The sequence below is a fragment of the Moschus berezovskii genome, chromosome 15 (genome assembly GCF_049115385.1).
Source record: "Moschus berezovskii isolate FMDL1 chromosome 15, NW_MosBer_1.0, whole genome shotgun sequence".
Classification (NCBI taxonomy): Eukaryota; Metazoa; Chordata; class Mammalia; order Artiodactyla; family Moschidae; genus Moschus; species Moschus berezovskii.
In genome coordinates, this window is record NC_142474.1 from 32,394,842 (window position 1) to 32,401,277 (window position 6,436).

Here is a 6,436-nt window from a genome sequence, read left to right on the forward strand (position 1 = left end):
CACGATTCAAGTGCCCGGAAACAGTACACCCCTTTGCTGGCCCTCAGGTGTCAGAGCGGCGACCGAGAGACTGCCGCGGCCGCACAGGGGACAGTCAGAGGCCCAGGGACCCCTAAGAGTGGGCAGGCTGCCGCGCAGCGCCGAAGGTGTCGGGTAGAATGTGAAATGAGGCTTTCCTAGGGGGCGACGCCCGCCTGCGAAGACCTTGGAGCTCGAGGTGCTGGGGACCCCACAATTCCGCCCCGCTATTTGCAAGCCTTCCACCCTTCCCCTAGCTATCTCGTAGGTTCAAACACTGTTGTTTCAAAACGGCGTTAAGTCAAGCGCGCAGTGCCCACGATGCCGTCCTGTGCTTCCCCCAACCACCCGTACCCACCTGGACTTCCACTCCCTAGAGGCCGAACTCACCCCGGGCACCCCCGCCCCGGCTGGGAAGCCCCCAAGACCCTCTCGCCCACTACGCCGGGGGCCGGGGAAGGCCGACGGCGTCCGCGTTCCTCCCAGCGCCTCGACGGCTCCGCTTCCCAGCCCAGCACGGCTCTGCGACGGAGACCGGACGGCCTTCCCGCCGCGGGCACCCGCCGCATGGCTGGAGATGGAACGCGCGCCTGGTGCCCGCGGCCACGGCCCAGCGGTCAGCCGCAGGACCGCTGCACTCCGGCGCGCACGCCCCGGGTCCTCACCCGGGGCTTCGGGACCCCTACCTCGCAGTCTCCTACAGGCCGGCGGCGGGAGCCGGCGACACTCCCCTGGGCCGCGCCTGGGTCCTAATGCCGAGCCGACGGTCCTCCCTGGCGCCGGAGGCCGTGCGGCGCGGACCAGGGTCCCGCTCGCCCGCCCCGCGCCCTCACCCGCACTCCCTTTCACCCCGGGCGGGTTGCTCCCGGGGGCCCGCGGCCACTTAGAACGTGTAGACTGGGCTTCTTCGGGCCCTCGCGCCCGCCCAGGTGTCGCCCGGTTAGGGGCTGAGCAGAGCTGAGAAGTGTCTGCGAAGAAGCACGGTGAGCTGAGAGACCCTCGGAGGTGAGACGGTGCGGCGAGTCCGGGTGGGGCCTCCCTCGTCTTGACTTTAAGTACTAGGCCGTCCCCTCCTCTCGGCAGGGGGCCCTCCGCCGGGCCCAGCCCACCCGGCCCCGCCCCCTCCATTCATCCTGGCTGCTCAAGCGGCAAATCCTCTTACTCCTCCTCCAGGAAGCGCACCTCGACTTTCTACACCGGCCGGCGCGCGTTCTCTGGGCTACGCCCTGGCCGGCGGAGCCCGCCGCCCTCCCGACTCGGCGGCGTCGGGTTTGCTGGCAAAACCCTTCACGGTTTCGCTCCTGGTCTCGTTGAGTCCTCGGCTCTCTCTTTGGTCAAGGTCTTGACTTGCAGCTTTTTTCCTTCCCAAGATGGCCCCGCCGCCCGGTTTTCCTTCCCAGACACGAGGGGGCTCACCCCTGGGACGTGCCTTCTCCGGCACCCGGTCCTTCTTGAGTAGTATGAAGCGGAGGTAGGGTGCGCGCGCGTGCTTGTGTAGGGAGGCGGTGGTGCGCGCTGCCAGACAAATCCAACCCTTCCGATGAACTCTTGCTCTGACCTTCCGCGGCTTCTCATCAAATGATTCTACAGCTCTCAGGCCCCGGATTGACCTAGGAACACTCCCCACAACGAAGTGCTAACCCCCCATTCCCTCCACACTGGCTGCCAGCCCGAGGAAGAACCGCTATTCCCCCTTCTCACCTCCTGCTGGCACAGAGTTCAGCCTCTATCCCCCAGACGTTGGAAGAGGGAGGGCGAAGCAAGCAGAAGGTGACCTCACCTCTACCAGGGGGCTGCCCTGTGGCCCCCAAGGGTTCCTGGTGCGTTGGGGAAGCCCCATGCATGGATTGGGTGAGGCTGACCTGGTTTCCCCTCCCAGCGAGGTAAGAGAGCATTAGGAGCAAAACTATGAGGTTCCCCCCTTTGGCAGGTGAAGGCCTGGGGGTCAGGATGACCCTGAGCACTCTGCTCCCTACTACTGCAGAAGGTGCTGCAGAAGAGAACTATGGCACTCACATCGTGACTGGCCCGGGGTTGGCCACTTGCTTCTCTGGTTGTGAGCAGCCTAGGCAGAGACTCGAGATCGTCTCTACTCTGGGGTACCTTCTTCACACAGCCATGGGACTTTCTCTCGATGCCCTTTAGCTATACTCCAGCCCAGGGCACAGACTCCCGCAGCCCGGAGAGTAGGGAATGGAGATTTGAGGGGGAGCGGAGGACCAGCAGGCTGATTGTCAGGAAGGAGAGCTCCATGTGGGAGGTGCAGGGGCTGGACCCCTGAAAAGCCACTCGTTTTGCCCTCAGCCCCTCTCATCTCAGAATGCCTAGGCTTCTCCATCTACCTCTCCATGTCACCAGCAGCTCCCAAACACCTGGACCTTCCAACCCAGCCGTCCCAGGAAGCAAACCTAGAATGTAGGATCCACCTCTCATCCCCTCCTGCAGCCTCCTCCCTCATCTGAGCCCTCACCACTGAGATCACTGAGGAAATAGGAGCCCCCGGTCAAGATCTCCCCCAGGAGCCTGTGGACCAGACTCTCACAGAACCTGACACAGACCCCTGCTGACCCCTGCTCTACCATAGCCTCCTGTGCTCTGCCCTTGTGGTTCCATTCCCCTGGTTGTCCTGGAGAGAGCCGCTGGCTCCCCCACACCCCTGCTGCAAAGCAAGATGTTTCCTTTGGTCTTCCCAGCCGCCACCCGTCCACTGTGGATCAGAGGCTGAGATGCCGCAGGTCTCACTCCTCTCCTCTCCCCTCACCTCCACACCTCTGTGTCCCATTGGGACCTTACACAGGTAGTTTAGGGACTCGGACATAAACACACACATTCCTTCTCATTCCCATCCTTGAGGTCTCAGACTTTACTGGGCTGTGGACACAACCTTGAGTTCTGAGTTCCACAAGGCGCTTAATGGCTTTCTGAAGTATTTCAACTGAGTTTTCTCCTTTAGCCACTATAATTTTTTAAAATTTATTTTTGGCTGCACTGGGTCTTCTTTGCTGTGCGGGTTTTTCTCTAGTTGTAGAGAGTGGGGGCTACTGTCTAATTGTGGTGCACAGGCTTCTCATTGTGGTGGCTTCTCGTTGCACAGGCTCTTCTCGGAGTACAGGCTCTAGGGTGCGTGGGCTTCAGCAGTTGGGGCACTTGGGCTTATTTGCTCTGTGGCATGTGGGATCTTCTCAGATCAGAAACTGAACCCATGTCTCCTGCATTGGCAGGCAGATTCTTTACCACTGAGTCACTAGGTAATCCCTTCTCTCCTCACCTCCTTGGACCTAGGAGTGTTGGCCAGCTCTGGATCTTTCCCTGGATCCATGATGGCTGTTACGGAGCTCCTGGCTTGAACATGACATAGCCTACTTACCCTCTGTCCCCAAGCTGGATGGCAAATGGGGAATTCAAATGAAATTGAGGCAAAATAGAGCTCCTGAGTCCACTATTCACCACCATCTACCTGGCTGCTCTGGACCCGGGAGTCTCCCCAACTCATCCACAGGTCTCCATGAGTAAGTTCTGTTAGGTTTACCTTCAAAATAGAGCCCAGTTCTGCCGTTTGCACATCATCCATTATCTGGCCCTCTGACTTGCCCCCACCCACAATCCATTCTCTGCCTCCAGTGGCTTCTCATGGCATTTAGGAAATAAACAAAAGCAAACACTCTGCTATGGCCCAGGGGAGCAGGGGTGTGGGTTAGGGAGTGCTGTACAAGCTGGCACCTGCCTGTTTCCCATATCATCCCAGACTCCTGCTCTCAGTTCAGTTCAGTTCATTCGCTTGGTCATGTTTGACTCTTTACCACCCCATGGACTGCAGCACACCAGGCTTCCCTGTCCATCACCAACTCCCAGGCCTTGCTCAAACTCACGTCCATCGAGTTGGTGATGCCATCCAACCATCTCATCCTCTGTCGTCCCCTTCTCCTCCTCTCAGGAGGGCACTGTTCCAGCCACGTGGCTGCCAACAATTCCTCCAACACAACTGGCCCCTACCTGCCTCCAGGCCTGGAGAGTCTGAGTGTCTGGAAGATGTGTCATGTCCACAGCTCTTATCATGGTTCAGTTCCTCCTTCAGCTCACATCATCTAAAGTTCATTCCTGTTTCTTTCCAGCACAGATCCTTGTGACCCCTAACTATAGCACACGCTTCTTTATTCTTCTTACTTTGCTGCCTGGTCCATCTTCCAGGTTAGACTGTGATCTCCTTGAGAGCAATTGTATGGTAATCTTTCATCAGCAAAACACTGGTGTAGCAGATGCTCAATAAATACATGACATATAACACATGACCAACACTTGGATCCATATTCAGTTCCTGGAAGTTTTCAAGCCATGAAGCCCCCAGGTGACCTCTTTAGCCTTCATCCTCTACTCCCACTTACATTTTCCAGCCAGATATTCCTGACTCCCTCTGCCTCCTTCCTGTAACTTGGACTCCTTAGATGTCACCAAGTCCTTGTTTCTCTACTTCCAGTCTGTCCTGTCCCACCGCCCTCACCTTCCTTGAACCCTTGGCAAGCATGGCTTTCCACACGTAGAGCCTCAGGCTTTCCCTGGAGTCACAAGCCTCTTGGGGCTCCTCGCTGCCCAGGGCAGGCAGCCTTGCCCAGCATTCCCAGCCCCTCACAGCCCTTCTCTCAGCTGTGGCTGTACCATCTCCTCACTGTTCCTGGGAGGAGAGATGCTGCTCCCACACTAACCCTCCAGTGGTGCTGGAGGGGCTGAGGGAGAAACTAGGGCCTCCCTGCTCTCCTGGGGCACCTCTCCAGGCCCCTGGGTAGGTGAGAGGAAGACCCTTGGTACTCAAATAACATAGCTTGATGCCTTTTTCCTCTACTGAGGGAGTTGCCATCTAACTCAGGAAGATCCAAGTTCCTATAAGGGCAGCCAGGAAGGCAAGGAGCTCTGTGGACCAGAAGAACCTGTTCCCCTCAGGACAACATTCCTCTGTGCCCTTGCCACCCCACCCCCCATACTCAAAGAGTCAGAATCTAGTGCCATTCAGCAGGCTGTTGAGCAGGAAGGTTCCAGAGCTGCCCCATTGCCTTCATGCCTTCTAACCTTGGTTCCGGTTCTGCAGCCCAGCTTCTCAGCCAAGAAACCTCTGGCAGACAGATACCACTAAACACTGACCTACTTCCCCTCATCCTTCTCCAGGGTATCCCTACAGGGGGCCGGGAATCTGTATTCCCAGCAGAGTTGGGCCCCAAATTCCCCACTCTCATCTACGCCCAGGCCCCACTTCATTTGGACCCTATCACCAGCCACCTAACTCCTTCCAGCTGGTGGGTTCAGCTGTCCCGTCACCCTCAGGCCATCACTGCCCTCCTTAGCCTTTATGTGTACTGCGCGTCCTCCTTATCCACGGCTCTCATTCTCTTTGACCCCCCATGTCAAGGAGCTGCCCAAGGTTCTGCTTCAAGCTCATCATTCAGGGCTGACACTGCCTGTGGCACCACTTCGGCTGCCTTTCAAGTGACCTACAACTCCTTGTAGGAAGTGCCTCTAAGGAAGCTGGATGCACAGAAAAGTGAGTGGGGAAGGCACAGGACAACAAAACCCTTGGGCAAGATGTCCAGCCTCTCTGTGTCTCTGACCCTTTTTACCTATAAAAGAGGTTGAAATTGAATCTTTTTAAAATTAATTTTTATTGGAGTATGGTTGATTTACAATGTTGTGTTAGTTTTGCTGTACAGCAAAGTGAATCAGTTTTATGTATATATAGATCCACTCTTTTTCAGATTCTCCTCCTATTATAGGTCATTACAGAGTATTCATGCTTAGCCATGTCCGACTCTCTGCAACCCCATGACTGAAGCCTGCCGGGCTCCCCTGTCCATGGGATTTCCCAGGCAAGAATACTGGAGTGTATTTCTTTCTCTAGGGGAATCTTCCCTACCCAGGGATCAAATCCACATCTCCTGAATTGGCAGGCAGATACTTTACTACTGAGCCACTTTGGAGGCCCAGGTTTTTATTAGTTGTCTAGAAACTGCATCTTTTTAGTAGAAAATTCCATGAATTTTTGGTTATCAAACCATCTTTCCTCTTCCTGTTGTCTTTATTTTGCAATTATTTGTACATTCACCCAGGCATGAAATTTCAGAGTAAAGATGTAAAGGTCTTAAAAATTTGAAGCTATGAAGGAAAAAAGTTAAACTTCTTTACTGGTATGGGAAAAACAGTAGTAATGGTAGGATGTAAATACAGTTAACTTTATTTGGTTAGCTTTTTTTTTTTTCAGATTTATTATTATTTATCAGTTTGACATAAAATTTGTTGAGCTTGATACAATTTTTTAACCTAGTCATTTTGGCTCGTTAGTTTAGCCATGTAAAGTCCTGGGCAAAACAGGAATAATTTGTGGATAAACAATTATTTTTTCTTCAGATTTTTGGAGAATGAAACAAAAAAGTTT